This window comes from Anopheles arabiensis, chromosome 2, assembly GCF_016920715.1.
Source record: "Anopheles arabiensis isolate DONGOLA chromosome 2, AaraD3, whole genome shotgun sequence".
NCBI classification, from domain to species: Eukaryota; Metazoa; Arthropoda; class Insecta; order Diptera; family Culicidae; genus Anopheles; species Anopheles arabiensis.
The window spans coordinates 92,531,099-92,550,715 of NC_053517.1; the positions used below are offsets into that span (position 1 = coordinate 92,531,099).

Genomic DNA, 19,617 nt, shown 5'->3' on the forward strand with positions numbered 1-19,617 from the left:
TAGTTATGAGAATAATGGATAACTAAGATGTACTTCAAATCCTGAAGAACTAATCACAAGTTAGTATCTTTTACGTAAAATTACATGCATATAAATGAAATAATTCATCCGTCATTGCATGTCTTAATACAAGAACCAGACAAAAAAGTAAACGTTTAATGTACATAATTTCCTTCAAAAGATTTATCCAATACCACACTTGCGTAATACCTTCACATTCCTACTGCGTTTCTTCTAACAAAATCCACTTCCCCAATTCTTCATTTAATGCATCCCGAGCACACCTCGCCTTTTACATAAGCCGTCGAATGCATCCGGTAGGATCCCGCTGTCTCTAATTGCTCGCATTACACGCCCAGCAGTCCCGTACGGTTCTTTCCCCTCGTAAAAAGCTTCCAAAAGCTTCCAAAAGCGGACCAACCGGAGATGCGTTTCGGAAGATGTTCCCCGATTGCGGCTTGGCCGAAAGGTGGCAAAACCAATTACCATCTAATGTCTAAATTATTCCACCCTTTTGTTTGCTGCGTCTGCGCTCAAACGGAAAATCATAATTCCCACTGCAAACAAACTGCACGCGAAGGGCAGGGCGGGAAACACGGTCCGCACGTAGAATGTAGCGGAGATGCTCAACGTCTCGCCAGTCGCCAGCCTTTACAGCATCAACCGATGCGACACGGCTAGAACTCCCAGTCTTTCTATGTCGCCACAGCGGACAAAAGTCAACGACCGTGGGCACAATTTTCCAGCCAGCTTCATCAGCCATGCCGACGGCTGGCAAGATGAATGCACCGAGTGAAGCCACACTTCCGTCCGGTTAACGGGTGTGGCAATGATCGACGCCGGTTCGACAACCGTCTCTACTACCAGTGGTGAAGACATTGGGTGGGACATTTTTTTTTTTCTCTCTTTTTTCTCACCAAACAGTGAAATTGAAAAAAAAAGGTACGATCGTTAGGTGTATTAACACAACGGCATAGTTTACAGCGAACAAACATACGTACGTACATGTGGTGTACATTACGAGTGGCTGGTATTTACACGCCCGGACATTCCAACGTTCTCGGCCAGGATGTTTTTTCATCGCTCAAGTCGTTCTTTATTTGTCTACCAGCCATTCAGATGCCTTCATTTTCCATCTTTCACCAGTGAAAAGAAACATTGCATTAGGCCTTATTAATCATTTCCCGCGCTCTGAAAGCATTCCACTCAAATTCAATGTACGTAGAAAACCCTGAAAAGGACGAGTCGCTGCAACGCGGGACACAGGGACACACAACACACTTACCGTCTGTCTCGCCGGCGTTCTATTTCAAATTGTCATTTGTCAATTGGCTTAGCGTGAGGCTAGCTGGTAGGGATGCTACTGTCACACAAAAGCCTCGTATGTGCGCTCCTTGGTCGGCATTTCATACATCCTTGAGCATTCCGAGCAGCATAATTGTTCTCACTGAAAGGACGGAGCGGTAGCAACTTTCTTCCATTACCCGCATCTCCGAGCAGGAAGATAATTGTTGTAGTGTTGTATGCCAACGCTAAGGAAGTCATTTGTTTTGTCAGAATTAACTCAATGCCCGGCTGCACGGGAAAGTGAGAATCCAACTTGTGAGAAACTACTACGGTTCCGGTGCCTGATGATTAGGTAGCATCGGCATGGCACGGGGGACGCCACACACCGTTGCAAGATAATTGAAGGATTATGCTTTCTTAGCTTATCACTTATTTAAGCCCGCCGACCAGCCCCTTTTTGCTGGTGGAATGGCATGTATGTACTCGCCGCCAACCAACAGCTACCGCCTGGGAAGACCGCTCTTCACAGTCACTCCGGGCCGGCTTTCACAAACAGTCGCTAATTAATAATGCATAGCTCGCCACATATCGCCGAGCATCGTTCGTCGCCGTCGGTGGATCGCTTAGCTGATGCATCGCGCTAAAACATTTGCACTTCTCCAACAGAACAAGGTTCTTCTGATTCTATTGTGTGTCTGAGTGCTGTATCAAGATAGCATAACGACGGGAGGAGAGACAAAGATAAGCTTAAGTCCCAGTGGCTTGTTCGGATGCTGAACACTTCGAACGGAAATGGTAAAATTGCATCCAACCATGCGAGCCAGCTACGCACATAGCAGCGAAGAAAAACGTACAAAACAAATGTGCCCGAACCTTGAATGCTAGATGAAGCGAAAGCGTATGTCTGTTTTTTATGTTTATGCTCGAAAACTACACTAACCAACTCCAGAGGCCACTGGTCTATGGTGGTCACTATTTCCTTGCCCACAGGGGTTTGGCAACGAGTATGTGAGTTTCCGTCCTGTTCTACGGAAAGCATAGCCTCTCTTAAGCTGGTAATTATTATGCTAGGCTTACCAAGTTACTCATGCAGGACCAAGAAGGGACTTTAGATGAGGATTTGTTTCCATTATTCAGCATCTTACCTGAAAAAGAATGAAAGAGAATTTGAATTTAATTTGTTTCTGCCATAAAATGGGTTAAAATATAATTTGTTTAAAACTTATAAGCAATTTAACGAGTTAAATCAAGTACAGTGATCCATTCATTTGATTCGACAGCTTTATTAAATGAGCTATGAGATAACTTATACAGAACGAACACATCATTAAATTTATGGTGACAGCCTTGGTTTGAGTCTATAATGAAAGATGAAAGATGATTGAAAAATTAAATTATTTATGATGTGTTTTTGACCGAAAACTTCAGCTATAAATTTGATCATTTGTATGTAAAAGTTGCACTATCGCAAAAGCAAATCAAGTGCTTAAAATGTAAGACCGCATTACGACTTCATGTGAGGTACATAGTTCTAAGGGACCATAAGTATTTCATCTAATCTTCCTAAATAATGGCAAAACAGAGTTGCTGCAATTTTCGTATTTTATGAAGTAGTGACACCTGCCTTTAATATTTAACGTACTTGTTCATTCACTATAATTTGCAAAAAAAAACTGAAAACTGCAGAAAAACCAGTCCGTTTCCTTAATTAACTCAGTTTATCATCGGAAAGGTAAACAAACCGTGTGCAATATATTATCCGATAAAAAAATAGGTAAATACATTCTCATTAGCTGTTGCACCTTCCCGTGCAAACGGTGCAACGTGCTGCCAGGCTGCAGCGCTTAAAAACAAACACTTCACTCCAAGACTTCAACGCAAGCTCGCCGCGAATTTTCTCAAAACCCACCACCACCACCATCCCCCGAAAGGGTGCCCGCGATTGCGTTCACTTTCACGAAGCCGGCCCAACTTGGGGGCCGCGACGTGAGCTACGTTTCAAATTAGATCAGAAGATTAATCTGCCACTTAGGCGAAGGAAAACCTAACGAACTCACCCAAAGCTCCGGCGAAGGAGTGAAGGCAACTTCCCCGCGCCTCAGCCTACTCTCCCCGGTTGCCCGGTATCCGTTCAGCTTATATTTATTTAGTTTAGAGCACTGTTTTCTTTCTTTTCCCGCTTTGCTCTGCTGCTGACTTGGCTGGCTAGCTCCTAAACATCCCGTGTCCCGTCGAAATCAGCAGCCGGAAAACATCAGCCGCCCGACGTCCATTAATAAATCGTTACCCAAGTGCCCGCAAACGATCCTTCCCGTTTCCTCCCCTCCCGCAACGAGCTGCTGCGATCTCCCACGCGCGGGCAGCATTGCATTCCGTCTGGTCGTTCCCGAACGGCCGATGCCGGAACACGTTCACCGAGGAACACCTCGGAGAGCAGGAGCTACCAAGGCAAAGCCAGCATCAGTACACAATCGCTACACGGACGGCAACAGACCAACAGCAACATAGCAGCACCAACAGCAGCTCATGAAATAATCATTAGCTTCATATCGATCGCGGAGTCCTCAATTTCCCATCATAGCCAAGGGACGGTCTACGACAAGGGCCTGCTCCAAGCCGAGTCGAGCAAATCCCGCTCCCAGCGTTGGACGTTGGAAAAGCTGGCCACGTTTAGAGCTGTGTGATTTTTTCCTCGAAGTGATTTTACACACACACACACACCAGTACGTAAGTCGGAAAATCACAGCGTACCCCCGAGGGATGGTCCTTGTTGCGTTTTTCTGCTGACTTTTTAGACCCTAGCAGCTCCGGAACTTGTTTGCCCGCACACCGAAGGCCGTACCGTTCATGGCACGGCCACCAAACGCAAGCAACACGTTCGTGGCCTGTTTGTGTGTGTGTATGTGTGTTTGTTGCTGCATCGAATACAAACCGGATTTTAGCTGCAACTTTTACAACGCACCGAGAGACCATCTTCGTTTTCATCGTGTGGTTGTTGTCGTTTTTTGCCTAGTCTCATTAAAGTCATCCACCTACGCCATCGAACGCCCTGCAGAGGGCAAAGTTTGCGGTTGCAAGCGGCTTAGTGCATCGAGTACATAGCAATTGATTGGAACTTCGTGGGAAAAGGAAAGATACATGTTTGAGTGTAACGCTCACATGATGCTTTAAGTGAACAATGATCGCTACTACTTGGTATATGTAATAAAGTCCATAAATGTAAGACTAATGACTGTTGATATATGAAAAAATGTATATTTAAGATACTTTGAAGTGTTTCTTGTCTACAAAGACCATCAAAACACATAACGTGCGAAAAAAATCATATATTTCAAGCAAAAAGTGTTATAAAATCCATATTAAATCTAGCTACGGGAGATATTAAAGCTACTACAGCCTTATACATTAAAGCAACAAGCAAGAAATCTATTTTTACCTCAATTGTATCGCTTTTTCATAATTGCATTTAATTATATAATTTAAAAGTAGTGATTGATATTCAATTTCTTAGCCCTCGTTTTTGCAAACAAAGTAAAAACTACTTAAACGCTTAATCCTGAATCCTACCCTCAATCATTCAATGCAAATAAACACACACAGCGGTCGTGCGGCACGCTAAACGACCGCTCTAAAGCTGGCAATAAATAAATGAAAAGAAAGTCTCACCTTCAACTGTAGCCGCTTTCCACTTCCCAAGCGCCAAGGGTAAAGCGAAAAATGCGTATACACTTACACACCGCACCACAGAGCAAATGCAGAGAAACGCATCGCAACCGACCGACCGCAGAAAGGGGATAGATGCATCGCATGCATGCTGACCAAAAGGAGCGGCGAGGCGAGGAATGTTTGTTTTAATTCAACCAATGTAGCACAGATTACCGTTTGATCGTGTTTGGCTTGCTGGTGGTTTCAGGACCTTGAGTGCTTTGTACCCACTCTAGTTACTTTTATCGAGCGTTTGCACTCGAACGAGGAGTGGAGCGAAAGAAAAGTAAACTAACTGAAAAAAGCATCCAACTTTTCCAACTGTTGCTTATCGATGCTTTTTACTTACTTTCGATTGTACCCAGAACACAGGGATAGCCTTATGTTCGCTCCCCCCCCCCCCCCCTTTGGATCGTTTGTCTCACCATCGCCCGTTGGCGCTCAAGTCACATCCCTGGCAGCTACTTAACCCACTCGACGTAGCGCGTAGGTTGAATGAAATTGTTGCAGAAAATTGGTTTCGTATCGGACCCGTGCTACAACCTTCATCCACTTGCCATGTAATCCATTTTCCCGCACCATAAACACTCCGTCCACAAGGAAGGGCTCCACTTGGCACGGCAAGTGTTTTCTTCTAGCAGCCAAGATGGTTTGCATTGTTTCGCAAAACCTCGGCTTGATTGCAGTGGGCAGCATTTGCTGCAACGCTGGGTGTTGCTGCACTTTCTCAATGCAGTTATTATCATGATCTGGGTTGGTGTGAGGGAGAGCAGTAGTTTGCGTCTGCAATCTCCTATCGCTTATCGTAATTGCGGATTTTTCCATCAATCACTATCGATTGTCCTTTGTTGCGCAAGTTTGATTAGAAAATGTATCTCATTTCAAAGATAGTGAGAGCGTGGTTATGATTTGCTGTTACGTCAAGGCATATCCTGGTCACGGCACCATAGTTGCAAGTTGTTACATAAACAAGGCGCTACAAAGAAAATCCTCAACAATACAAAACATCAATTTAAAACTCGTAAACCACACAAGATACCGACTGAGTACCTCAGTACAACACACTGTTGCATTACATCCTACAAGGCGGCTTCCCAGTGAGAGTTTATCAGCGTGTTCAACAACTAGCTTTGGCGCTGCTCATATACAGCAAAGGACAAAGCAGATCCACTGCCGAGGTGCTAATGGTTGGCATCATCAGGCAGTTCGCGCCAAAGCCGAAGCACCTCCCCCGGGATCCCACCGGGGGGTTACAACGCCTCCGGGTTGCGGAATCCGTTCTCGAGCAGCATCTCAACAACTTTACCATTCGCTCTACCCTCTATTAGCTCTGGAGCTCTGGCGGTTGGCACTGGAAAACGCAATACCCAGGGGCTGATTTCACGCCCTCGGTTTCTCTTCGCCTGCCATTAGGTTCTTGGGAGCGGATGCCAAGAGATAGAGTATCGCGCAACTTTGCGGTTGCCCACTTGTGCAAGAAAGAGCATGTGTGTGTGAGAGATGTTATTTGTTTGTTTGCCCTTTTTCCCCCCTTAAAACTACTACAGCAAGTAAGCGGATAGCAGGGGAAAGGGAGCGAGATAGTAAAGCATGAAATTATGATGTCGATGATGGGAGCACCCATCATCCAGCCCACCTTTATGGCCCTCGGTGCAAAAGGCTTAATGATGGTACGGAACCCGATCAAGTGGAAGAACAGAGTGCAAGATCTCTGTTCCGAACCCACAGGTACGGTTGGATGGATCGGGAATTCCAAGCATCGTAACGAACGATGCAACTTGCCGGAACTCATCCCACCCGAGGGGGGAAAGAATCACCATGGAGGCAGTGACTTTTCAGCGCGAAGCGGCTCTGAGCAGCAAAAGAGCATGTGTGGTGGCGCATTACCATTCGAGACCATTTTTTTTTTTTTTTGCAGGTCCACTCTATTGTCTGCCCGTCTCCCGCGACGGGTTACAGCTATGCTGCAGATTCCTATGCTGCAGGCTCCTCGCCTCGCTGCTCTCGGGTTGGTAATTTTGCATAATTCTACCGACCGATTCCGTAATGGTTCACAAACATGCAAAACACATGCCAAGTGGGGTGAAATAACAAGCGAGAAGGAGAGGGTACAAAAAAGAGACAGAGAGAGAGAGAGAGAGAAAGATAGAGAGAGATAGAGAAAGATGGATAGCGAAACTGAGGGACAGACCGAGATTGCTCGTTTGGAGTTTTATTTGTACAGAGTAAATATAGTTTACAGGAAGTGGTATGAAGATTGCATCAGTCATATGCTAATATTATGAATTTTCTAAACACAAACTTTTATATAAAAATGTATTATTTTAGCTCTAATTGATAACAAGAAATTTAAAAAATGCATACAATAATAATAAAAAAAAATAAATGGAAATTATAACAACAAACTTTACTTTATTGTGCTATAAGCAATGTTCTAGAATATTTTATATTTTTATATATATTAAGTTTTGGGACTGTTATTCAAGAATAAAATCAATTCTCATTTCCTTTTTTTTCAATTTTTTTATAAAAATCATCATTTAAGTATGATGCTCTAAAAAATTACACCTAAAACTAGTTTCTGGTGTCTGTTTTTCTCGTAGAAGGAAATACTTTTCATATTGGAAATTAAATAAAAATACTTATTGCATCAATACCTCAAATGCACTTACTATTACTGCACCGATCGTATCCTTTTACAGAGCTAGCTTACAGCTCCGAACGTCAACGTCACTCTTTACGTAAACAAAAGCGGAACAACGATGCAACTACGTGTCTCACGCGGGGCAACAGATCTCCAAGCCGGAGAGATTGACAGGAAAGGTTGTGAAACCCCCTCACCTCCTCCCGCTCTCACCGTTCCCTCTTCCAACCAGCCAGCCAGCCCACAGTGCTGAAGAACTTATGCTAATGAATAAATGAAAACGAGCGGATCTATCTTGCCAACTCGAGACCGAGCGCGGTCCGATTTCGAGCTCCAGCGTCGCGTTGCCAACCAAACTAAACTCACGATGCATCATCATCATCATCATCGCCGTGGCGTTTCGATGGAAACAAATAAAAAAGAGCAATTTTCCACTGCAAATGTCGGCAAGCACTTGTGTGTGTTGTATTGGGCATGGTGAAAAAACAGAACGGCGAACGGTTAAACGATAATGGTAATGCGATGTTGCGCGAAAAGACGCTGCCGGGTGGGCAAAGCAACAACCCTGCTCTTACTGTCTGGCCTTTGCTGCCTTTACTTATTGACTGCAGGGCTGCAGTCGGATGCGGTAAAGGTGTATATTTTTCATTTTTTTATGGGAATTTTAGTGCCTTCTGTGCATGTGTGTGTGTTTTTTGAGTTAAGAGAAGAAGCTCTTTCACATGTTTTTTTTTTTTTTTTTAAGAAAACAATTTATAATCCAATTATGTTCATGGTAGAATTTGCATAAATTATGGAAATAGCTTCCACAACTTTGTTTCATCCTTTTTTTCTCATTTAAAGATCCTTTAATTGTATAAAAAAGGACACTATTAAGCAACAATTTTGAATAGCCATCAATTCGACATGAATTTAAGTGGAGTTCGCGATAAGCCCACCGCTCCATTTCCTTCCCACTGGCCAGCTGTTTTGCAATCGCTAAACAAACTTTTCATTTTTTGTTTCATCTTGTTAACATTTTGTCGTTTTTCTCCCATTTTTAAACATTTGCAGTTAATCAAAACTAATTTCGTGTATTTTTTTTCCCTACGTTTTTACCTTTTTACCTACAGCAAAAATTAGCAAAACATGATTTACATTCCATACTTCCTCTTCTCAGCCACTGTAAAAACAAAACCGGATGACGATAGGGAGAGAAAGTAAAGGAAAAATTCCTCCACACGGTACCCCACAATCAATGGCCGTTTCCGTTTACACAAAACGGCACGTTCGAGGGGGGGACAGACGATGAGTCGTACCGTTTACATTTATGCAAATTTTAGTGCCAATTCCCCCCCGTGTGTGCACGATTGCACTGCAGAAATCAATCAAATTGGCAGCCTTGGACGTTGTTTTGCCCCATTTCGGAATTGAACGGTGAGCCAATAAATTGAGCGATTTTATTCTCACCATCAGAACGAACCAAAGAAAAGCGTGCAACGAATAAGACGCTGCACGCTGTGCCCGCTCGGTCTGCCAGAAGCTCACATACGAATTTGAAATGGTTCAATTCCGTGAGCTTAAATGGTGCGGTTTAGGGGTTTCCTGGACGATGTTTTTGTATCTTTTTTTTTTTCGTCCAATTAGAAGAGCAGAACGATCTAAGAGCAAGGGAAAGCAGACAAAAAACTAAGACATTAAGCTGCTCCTGTGCTTCCACGAGCACCGCGAAACGAATTCGAAATGTTTCATTTCTCCACATATTATTTGCATTTGAATTACCCACCAGCAGGGCGGCGGCAAACAGCATATGATGAACGCTCCGTCCCTCCCTCCCGTTAGCTCAAATCGTGACCATCACACTTCATCATTTATGCTGCGTACATCGTGCGGCCGTGGGCTCCCTCCTGCACGTCCCGTTATGTGCCTTTATTTTTTGGAACCGATTTTCGTCTGCTTTGCTAGCTGCCCTTTGAGCTTGCTTTAGTTTGCGTGTGTGTGAAGCAGCAACGATGCAGCATGAAACACATCGGTCCGTTTTGGTGCGATGGTGCTTGCGCGCACGGTTTGAACGTCAGACTTTTTGCTCGTTTGTCCCTCCTCCCACCCCCTGTTCATTTGACCCAGAAAGCGCACTCAATTTGAACGTTTGTTCGGTGACTTTTGTTTTTCTGGCTGCTCTTCGACGTGATGATAGTTACTGAGCGAATCCGTAGCTCGATCGCACCCGCACTGACTTTCGAGCGCGTTCTGGTTGTGCAGCGCAAAAGCGAAATCCTTGCTCGCGCTTGTGCCGCGATGGCGGAACCAGTTTGCGAAGCCGTGTGTGTGTGTGTGTGGGGGTGGATTCGAAACCCCCAAAGCTTAATCCCCTTCACAAGGAACTCTGTTTCAAGGTGCTCTTTCTCTCTCTATATCGCCTGCCAGTGTCCTAAGCCGAGCTGCTCCCCATACATCAACGAGGTCAAGGAGATCCAGCGCCATATAGAACGCAACGTGAATGCGACCGAAACACTGATCGGCCGGGCTTGATACCGCGTGCGTGTATACAGTACAGCCCTCCCCGGGGAATGAGCTCCTCGAAAGGAACACAACACGACGGCACCACCATGCCTCAGCCCGTGATGTGTGAGTCACGAATTTGCTTTCGCTTGCATAAAGTTTACACAGACACATACACCAAAAGAGAAGGGAGAGAAGGACACTCTTAAAGCGCACGCACACCGAGTATCACCGGAGGAGGAAGGTGCATATGGCCGTATCCGTGTTTGCGATCTGTTTTCATCCGAGCTGTCCCCGAAACTTTTAGTACGGTCTGTTTCCCTGTTTCGAGGGTTCGAGAGCCATATTTTGCGTGCCTTGCCATTAGTGCTGAAGGTGCAAATGGTATTGATCCATTTTCTTCTGTTGTTGCCCCGATGCCTACGAGCGAGTAGGTGTCAATTGAAGTGGATTAGGTGTGCAAACTCCTGGTAGTGAGTAGAAGGTTCCACATCTAAACAGAGGGAGCGAGGGTTGGTAGCACGCGAAATCGATTACTAATGCATTGCGTCAGTGCAGAAATGGGGAGCACGATTCAATTAACACCATCAGCACCACACAGTGGCACCCAGTCATATCGAATCGACTCGAATGGAAGAACAAGACACCACTGCCGGCTGCGATGATATTGCAAAAAAGATGGAAGACTTTTGATGGAGGTTTGATTTGGCAATTTATAAATACGACGGAATTAGCATTGATACATCAAAACATGTTAGTGTATTGTGCTTAAAAAATAATGTATTCCAGAATTTGTTATAAGTTTACCATTTGTTCTAATCAAATAAAACCTTTAAATTGGTGCTGATTATAGTTGGATTCATTTTGTCGTTTTATTTACAACTATTTGCAGTGTTATTGAAGTTCGTAAAACAATGAATACAGGTTTTCTCAAGCCAGCTCAACATCGTGCCAACAAGACCAATGGATGACAAGACAGCCAACATACCTTTTTTCCAAATTCGAGTTGGGATTTTACTCGTATATTGGATTTTACATTTTCCAGATTCGAGTTGGGATTTTACGCGTTCAAAACATAGTGTTACCACATCGAAAAGAGTTTATGGATTCGAATTGCATGTACGATGTTGACAATTAACGTGTTCGAAAAATAGTGTTACGATGTTGAACTGGCTTGAAGAAACCCTATAATAAACAGAACTAAAAATCTTCTGGAATAAACTCAAATCCATAGACTTAATTTCCCCCACAAGCAACACAGCAACAAGATTAGTATTAGTGTTAAGCATATTGTGCTCAAACGACCAGGTTCCAGCTGTTTTGCATACCAAAATGCCTAACAGAATAGTACACCATATTCGTGGCAGTGGCACAATGAGCCAATTGACCAAAAACGAGCTAATTTGCCTATCGTAGATGGTCTTTGCAAACGCTCGCGGTAATAAATTATCCCGCTAATATACGACATTCTGTCATCCTCTCGGGGAACAAAACGGTAACTAGAGGATTAGTCGACGAGCGAAACGGATAAAGCAAACCGTGCCAGGCCAGCCCTGTCCTTTCACTGGTGCCTGAAAAGCATCATAATGATAATTTCCAATTATCCTTTCTATTTACACGAACACAGCAAGAAGCAAACCGCACAAGCGACGGTGGACAAAAGCTGGCAGCACAAATATAAATAACCACCCCGTGAGTAATCAAAAGGGATCAACGCGTTGCTAAAATTGGACTGCCGGGATGGACCCAAAAAGGTGCAAAAAAAAACAGACAAACAGTAAAAGTGGACGAGGAAGCAGATGAAAAGCAATCACTCACACTGACTTTCGTTCATTTGTTTATGAGGAAAGCAGATTTTTTGGCAGTCTTTTTGGTTATTTTGGCTGATCCTACTTGCTGCCCATCATTAGCCAAGATTGAGAAGTCGTCGTTCTTTACCATCTTCGTTTTAGATGTTTTGTGTAAGGATCATCAACTGAAACGCCTCTAACATTCGTGTCATCCAAGCAGCATAGCTTAACAGAATGTTTTTTTGAGAGAAAGAAAAAAAAAATATCATACCCTAAATGGAATACGACACTAAGAAATGACGCTTTTAGCGTCGAATGAGAGGCCAACAAGATGAGATACATTAAGATGAATGGCTGTAAGTAATTTTACAACCCAATATACCAATTAGCAGAGTACAACTCAACCCAATCAAGCGATTTGGAAAACGGTTATACTCCAACAGCACGTAAATGTACTACAACCATAATACAATTACTCATTTTGCCGCTTGCCACAGCCTCAACACACAAGCGTTCGTTTACAAGCGCTCAGTTACATTTACAATCGTGCTCTAAATTCATAATCATCTTTCCGAGCCACCAACCAACGACCATAACGACATGTAAACTAACAATCCCGCACACGAAACGATCGTTACACATTCCGCCGTCAAAATAGCGCCCATTGCTCGGCTGCATACCACACACCCTCACACCATCAGCACCTGCACGCAAATACCATTTTCATCTCTGTTTTCATCCCATCACACACACACAAACATAATACACAAACGAATTGTGGCTCGAATGTATCAAAACACAAGGCATCACAAGACGTTGATTTCAGCACGCACCGTGCACACACGCCCGAAGATGCAGATGACGTGCATAGTTGCATTCATTTTCACACCAACCCCCCCACACGGCATGGCTGGCGCCACACCGCCAGTCAACCTCACGGACAAAACCCGTATCCAGTTGCATCTAATAGCATTACAAACCGTGCTGAGACACGCTCGCGCGCCTTGGTCCACGCGTTGCAACGACTGCAATTGAATCGATGTTTATGCAATTTCTTTGCAAACTCTTTCTCCTTCGGCTGTTGTCTTTTGGCCCGTCAGCAAGGGCCAAACTTAATCCGATCCACTGTAAACACAATAGGTACAGGGCTCCGTCTGTCTCTGTCCTCACCAGGCGATGATTTACTTCGCCCACCCACCGCCTGCTGGAAGTTTCTGTTTGGCACATCTTAAAGTTAAGACACCATCGATACGGTAACAATTGACTGATGCATGAAACAAAACATTGCAAGGGGAGGAGGGGGAACCAAAAGCCAATTGTTTTGTCTGCAGAACAATCGATCGCTGGATCGCATGCGATAACATGCGATGAAGGAAAAACAACGTGTACCAAAACGGAAAACAGATCTCCCAGACACGAGCACGAAAGCATTTTACACGGTTGGGATGCTGGCAGCGCATGCGATTAGCTGTAGTGTGCTGCAATTCGAGACTCTGGTTAAGGAGGAAACCCTTCGCATGCTTGCAGGCTCGTGCAGACAGCTTTACCACATGACTTGTTTTCACTGCCAATTGCTAGGGGGTGGGGAAATGGAGACTCTCGTTTAAGTTAACGAGGATGTTTAAAGAAACTAGATATAGCAATGGTCAATTGAAATCCGGTAAATAGAAATAGAGTGCTTATATTTTCTATTGGTTTGATTCATATTCCATTCTTTTAAAAGAAAAAAAGTACCTAGCTATTGGAACTAATATTTAGCTCAAATAATATATGGTATTATAAAGCAGAAGCCATCAGATTCGGATTAAATCGGATTCTGAAACGGAAAATCAACCACTGATCAGATCTTCACCATGCGGCAGATCTTGGAGAAGATGGCTGAATACAGACACGACACATACTATCTCTTCATTGACTTCAAAGCTGCATATGATTGCACAGCCAAGGTAAAACTGTACGACGGTATGAGCTCTTTTGGAATATCGGCCAAACTGATAAGGCTAGTTAGAATGACTATGACCAACGTCACTTGCCAGGTGAGGGTGGATGGAACACTCTCGGGGCCTTTTGCTACCACCAAAGGTCTGCGCCAGGAGGACGGGCTTGCCTGTCCCTTATTTGACTTGACGCTAGAGAGAGCCATCCGCGACTCGAGGGTGGACACCACGGGAACCATCTTGTATAAGTTAACTCAGATCCTAGCATACGCTGATGATATAGACATCATTCGTCTACCAAGCAGAAGCCTTCCAAGGGATCGAGCAGGCGACAGAGAACCTCGACAACCTCCCTGATGTAGGTGTGACGCACAGATAGGTGAACGTACTTCTGAAGTCTTCCTACTATTCACCTATCAAAGGCCAGCAACGACAATAGCAGATATCTGAGCTGCGCTCAAGGATGCTGACTGCCAACCGGTCATTCTACTGACTGAAAAATCAGTTCACCTCAAAGAACCTGTCGCGACGGACGAAGCTAAGACTATATAGTACCTATATATTACCAGTGCTCACATACGCCTCTGAGCCATGGACACTGTCCAAAACTGACGAAACCCTCTTAGCCGCGTTCGAGAGGAAGATGCTCAGAAGGATACTTGGCCCCGTATGTGTGGAAGAACAATGGAGGAGCCGTTATAATAACGAGCTATACGAGATGTACGGCGACCTCACTGGAAAGCCAAGCCCACAACTAGTGGTATAGGCAGGCTTTGACCAACAACGGTTGTTGAGCCCAAAAGAAAGCTAAAAAGAATATATGGTACACGATAGAAAACTTTAAATACAACTTTGTACAAGACCTAAGTTTTTATTTGTATTTTTAATTTACTTTAACTTCATAGCTTTTTGTGCCCAATTATTGAAATGCATCATGGTAGAACGCAAATATCATTTGAATATATAAAACTTCAACCCGGTTGAAGGATGGTTTACTGGCACAGGCTAATAATTTCCGTTTTGTAAGTAATTCTGAGTATTATGTCCCGTATTATTACATGTTCAAATGAAATGTTTCCTGTTTAAGACTTTACCTTATATGTCTTCCAAATATTATGTTATTAAATCTTTAAATCAGAAATAATGAATGATTCTGAATTAACAGTCACACGATTAGTTGTAAATTCAGCTGTATAGTATGGATTAATGAATGCTTGACAAAAGTGTAAACATGAATTCTATTTTCCAGCTTTAAAAGTGTGAATTGTGAGATGATTGTAGAGTTAGTTAACATAACGTGCTTAAAGATTACAGGTAAAAAGTCAAATTACGTCTGCTGTACAAATTTGTACCCAATAACATCAACACAAATCCAAATTATAAATAACATTTCGTCACTCTTTGAATTTTCTGACCCAAAATACATCAACCAATTTGTTGTTTGGTAGCTAACGATCTGCGACTAAAACCATTACAAACCACACTTACAAACCGCTCCCCCCGCTGTCACTGTTGAGGTTTTCCTTTTTCTTATCGATGCCATTGTGGATCGCTTATCGTAACAGCACAATCGCACGCCTTTTGCTCGCCGATTCATCCCCCAAAATCGAGACGTTACACGATCGAACCATGCTTTTTTTTCTATCACTCTCCCCTTGTTATTCACCTTTTGTTGTGTTTGATTTTGGCATCGCTGATTTGGTTCACTTTTGTTACGATTTGTTGGTCTCTCTCTGTCTGTCTATGAGCTAAGCGCACATTGCTACACAGCCTCACTTTGTAAGTCCCAGTTTTGAATTAAAATAAATTAAGCTTTCTTCTGTGTTCGGTGGAGGCGGTGGTTGACGGGCGAATAAAACCAAACCATGTTATGCGACCCGGCCAACGAGCCGAACGATTCCTATTGCTGTTGCTTCTCCGCAGGCACAAACCGCCCCGCGAGCTGAGATCGACCCAGAGCTCAGCACTCAGGAAGCAGATGTCGCGGAATGGTAATCAGAATGGGATTACGTAAAGCGCTACAAAACATGACCAAAATTCACCGCAAACTAGCACACACACACACACAAAACATCGCCAACCATCGCCGGCTTTTTTGCCAGCGTTTGGCCGCGGCGTGCGTTGCGAAAGAGTGCCAGCGCAGGCCAGCAGCATCATTAATGCGCACAACAAAAGCACACAAATTATCTAATTCAATTATGGGAAATTCGGTTGGTTTGTTTGTCTGTTTCGCGGCGGTATGTTGCCTGCTTTATGCTGCGACCTGGGCGATGGGTTTTGGATGGTGTTCCGGTTTTTTTCTTTTCTCGATTTCGATGAGGTCGAATTACGCACATCGCGGTACGATTCGATCCTGGCTGGAGGGGATATGCACCAGGTCGGAGGGCTTGGCTGGCAGCCGATCGATTATGCAGTCATTTTTTGGGGGGAGGGAGTACACGCACTAAGGTTACGTGCAGCCACGGAAGAAGAAAACACACATACACGAAACTGGGGGCAATCCTGGCCGAAACGAGATGCTGATTGTAATTAGCGAATTATGCGTGGCACAGATTTTATTCATTAGCGGCGTGGCGTGTGTGTGTTTGATGAGCGCCCGCGGTGCGTGATTGACGTGCAGTGTGAAAGGTGAAGCAAGAATAAAGCTGTCGATAGCTGTCGGAGTGTAATATGGGCAATATGTAAACATGGCATAATTTAATTAACATTTTGCATTTGGAGGGAGGTCACTTCCTGATGTGTAACATTGTTATGATATGTCGGTTTGTAATCAGACTTAGGCTCATTGCTTCTGGTTTGATAGTGTTGATATTTTACCCTAATTTCGTATTTAAATAGAATTTCAAAGATAAAAGTTAAAAAAAGAGCTAATTTATTTTGTTTCATTGGTCATTCTCCTTGGACCAGCATTGCAGTTTAAGGTGCCACAGTAAACAACCCCGGCATACAAATCAATATATTACCATTCACCGATTGGTTCCTATTGCCGTGCCGACGATTGCCGTTTGTCTTGCCGAATACGGGCCGTGTGAAAGTAACTCCAGCCCACCACTCCTTCACAGCCTACATTTAAAACACTCACTTCCAAATTGCTTCCCTCTTCAAAGTACTGTGGCCCCCCATCCACCCTGAGGAGGTGTTATTTTTTGTTCAACTGCTTTGAACTCCCAATCGAATGCCGCACTTACCCGCTAGCAAATGTGTTCGTGCGGGGTTCGTCGCTTGCCGCGCACGCCCTACGGTTGCAGTCACCGTACCCCGCAAGCCGTTCGAAAAACGCAGCGTTCCGTGAAGCACCCGATTGCGATCGAAGCAGTCCCTCCGTTCAATCGGTGGTTTGCGGCATCCAAGAAGTCAACCACGCCAAACAGCTCAACCGTTACGGCCAAACAAAACACAAAAAAAAAACAATTGCAACAGCGCAACGAAGATGAAGGTGATGCTATTGCTCCAGCAGTAAAACACACCACCACCTTCAACAATGGTGGCCAATTTTCGGTTACAAAATGCGTCAAACCCTAAACGCAACTTGCAGCCCGCATATGTTTATTAGCTCGTTTTGGTTTGGGGGCGGGTGTATGTGCATGTGCGGGATGAGTGTGGGTTAATCTTTCAATCGCCAGATTTTGATTGAAAGATACATTGTTTAATTGTTTTCGTGGTGCAGGGTGGTGTTTGTGTGTTGGCAATTTGCCTTGGACGGTTTCCGGCGGGTACTTAAAATGTACGCGGTACAACTCGCAAGAGGTTTTGTTTGTGTAGTTGAAGGCTTACGATTCAATTTTAGGTTCAAGGTTCAACGACAAAAGACTCTTTTTTGACAAAATTATTCATGAGTGTCTTATTTAATGTTGATTAAACCATTTTTAATTAAAGGAGGAAGTTTTTGTTCAACCTCGAAATGAAAAATATCAGTAAATTTATATTCAAAGCAAAATTAGACTTCAATTGAGCTAGTTTTCCTGCTGTCAATTTGATCATTGATAGTGAATGACAGCCGATAGTAGTGCGTTTTTGCCCCCAAAAAACTTTATCTTGAGTCTTCGTTAACAGTGCCCCAAATTGATTAAAAAAAGGGTAAAAGCTAATCAAATTTGAATAACTAAGCTAAAACAATCCTATCCCCTGCTAGGTTTCGATACCAATTTTCATTGCACTAATTTTAACGCTCTATTTTAAGTCTTCAAACATTGCCCACCTAAAAACCATTCTCATCTCAACGATTATCTTTTATCTTCGCCGAATTAGGACCATAATTTAAAACGTACAAATTCACAACCATCACAGCAAATGATGGAAAGCTTGTGGAGCAGTGCTGCCGATAGCGCCGCCGTTCGGAACCGAGCCGGAAGTGTTCGCTAAACACTGTGATGAAAAATTAGCACTCGCATTAAAAACAAAAGCAAATGCAAAAAAAATGCCACCACCCAAACCACCTGCGAGCGAGCGACATATTGAGGGCACGCTAAATTCCTACCCTTTTTCGGCTGAAACGCTAAAACCCATTCCCATTCCAGGGTGACGTCTACGGGGTGCGATCTCATCGCACTCGAAACGTGACCACCGGTCGCCGCCTCTGTACAAATCTACAGCAATGGAAAGAAGAAAAAAAGCGAGCGGGGTGTTAAAAAACGCGCACAAATCAAATCGTCAATACTGTAGCCGCCAAGAAAAACTATTCGCACATCCGAAAGAAAGTAAGTTTATATGCGGATGGATGTGTACGCGCCGCCGCACATACTAAAATCTCATCAAAACGAGAGCTTTCCCAGTGGATGATGAACGATGGTTTCCAGTGGAAACGGTCGAACCCGAACGTGGGCATGATTTAAATGCGATGCGTTTGCCAGACCGGACGAAGAATTCCAGGGCGCAACGGGGTAACGAATGCGCGCGCGAAAAAACGTAGATCCAGCGGAGACGGGCGCAACGAAAAAAGAAAACCCTTACATTTTTCTTTACTTATTGATTTGTGCGTGATTGTGTTTTTTTCTTTCTTTCTCTTTTCAATCGGACGTCGAATGTTTTATTCGCATTTCGATTTCGCGCTCACGGAACCACGGAGCCCGGTGTTTGCGAGCGCGGCTCCCCGATCGAAACACGACCGAATGCGAAAAATGTGCGCCACCGACGACGCTTTTCACCAGAATTATTTGACCTGGTTAAAAAGATCAGCCAGCCAGCTCTTGGCGATGCCACGAACGTGCGTAATGTGAGGCGTAAAGGGAGGCTGGAAAAGTCTTCGAACGAATGTGTTTGTGCGCGAGTTTGACTTTGCCGTGTGCCGTGTGTCGAGATGAATGGTCGTACCGTTTGTTTCGTTGGGGGGGGGGGGTTGGAGCTGTTCGGAACTGGTGAAAGGAGAGCACACAGAAATGCGGCCCATCGACAAGACGGCCAAGACGATGACGACGCCAAACGCCAATAGAGAGAAAACCTTCAAACTAGCGCGCCTACACGTATCGGTCTTGGGCCGCGCGCGCGCGCGAGATTGTGTGCGTGCGTGCTGTGAAGACGCATCGAGCTCGTGTCCGAGAAACGCGCGAACCACCGCACACCAAAGCACGGGCCCTCTGCATCCGGCCATCCGGATCCAATCCATCTCTTGCCCGGGCCGAGACTTGAAAAACTGGATTTGAACGGTTTTGCCTTTCGAATTTCTTTCCCGGGTCCGGCACGCAGATGCGTGTGCCGCACACTCACACCGCCAGTTGGGGCCAGCCAGTGTTGTGGATGGATGTGTGCTGAGGTGCAGCAAGAAAGTGCACCTTTT

The 19,617-nt window shown here is 44.3% G+C and overlaps 1 protein-coding gene across 6 annotated transcripts in view; it reads right to left on the reverse strand.

Moving 5' to 3' along the window:
• Window positions 1-19,617, reverse strand: part of LOC120894222 (mucin-5AC) — a 146,145-nt gene that overhangs the window by 113,402 nt on the left and 13,126 nt on the right. The window contains exon 3 of one of the 6 annotated variants that reach the window (XM_040296677.1): window positions 2,365-2,432. The exons of the other annotated variants lie outside the window; for them this stretch is intronic. The gene's annotated coding sequence lies outside the window, so the exon portion shown is untranslated. The remainder of the gene's footprint in view (window positions 1-2,364; window positions 2,433-19,617) is intronic. 6 annotated transcript variants of the gene reach the window in all.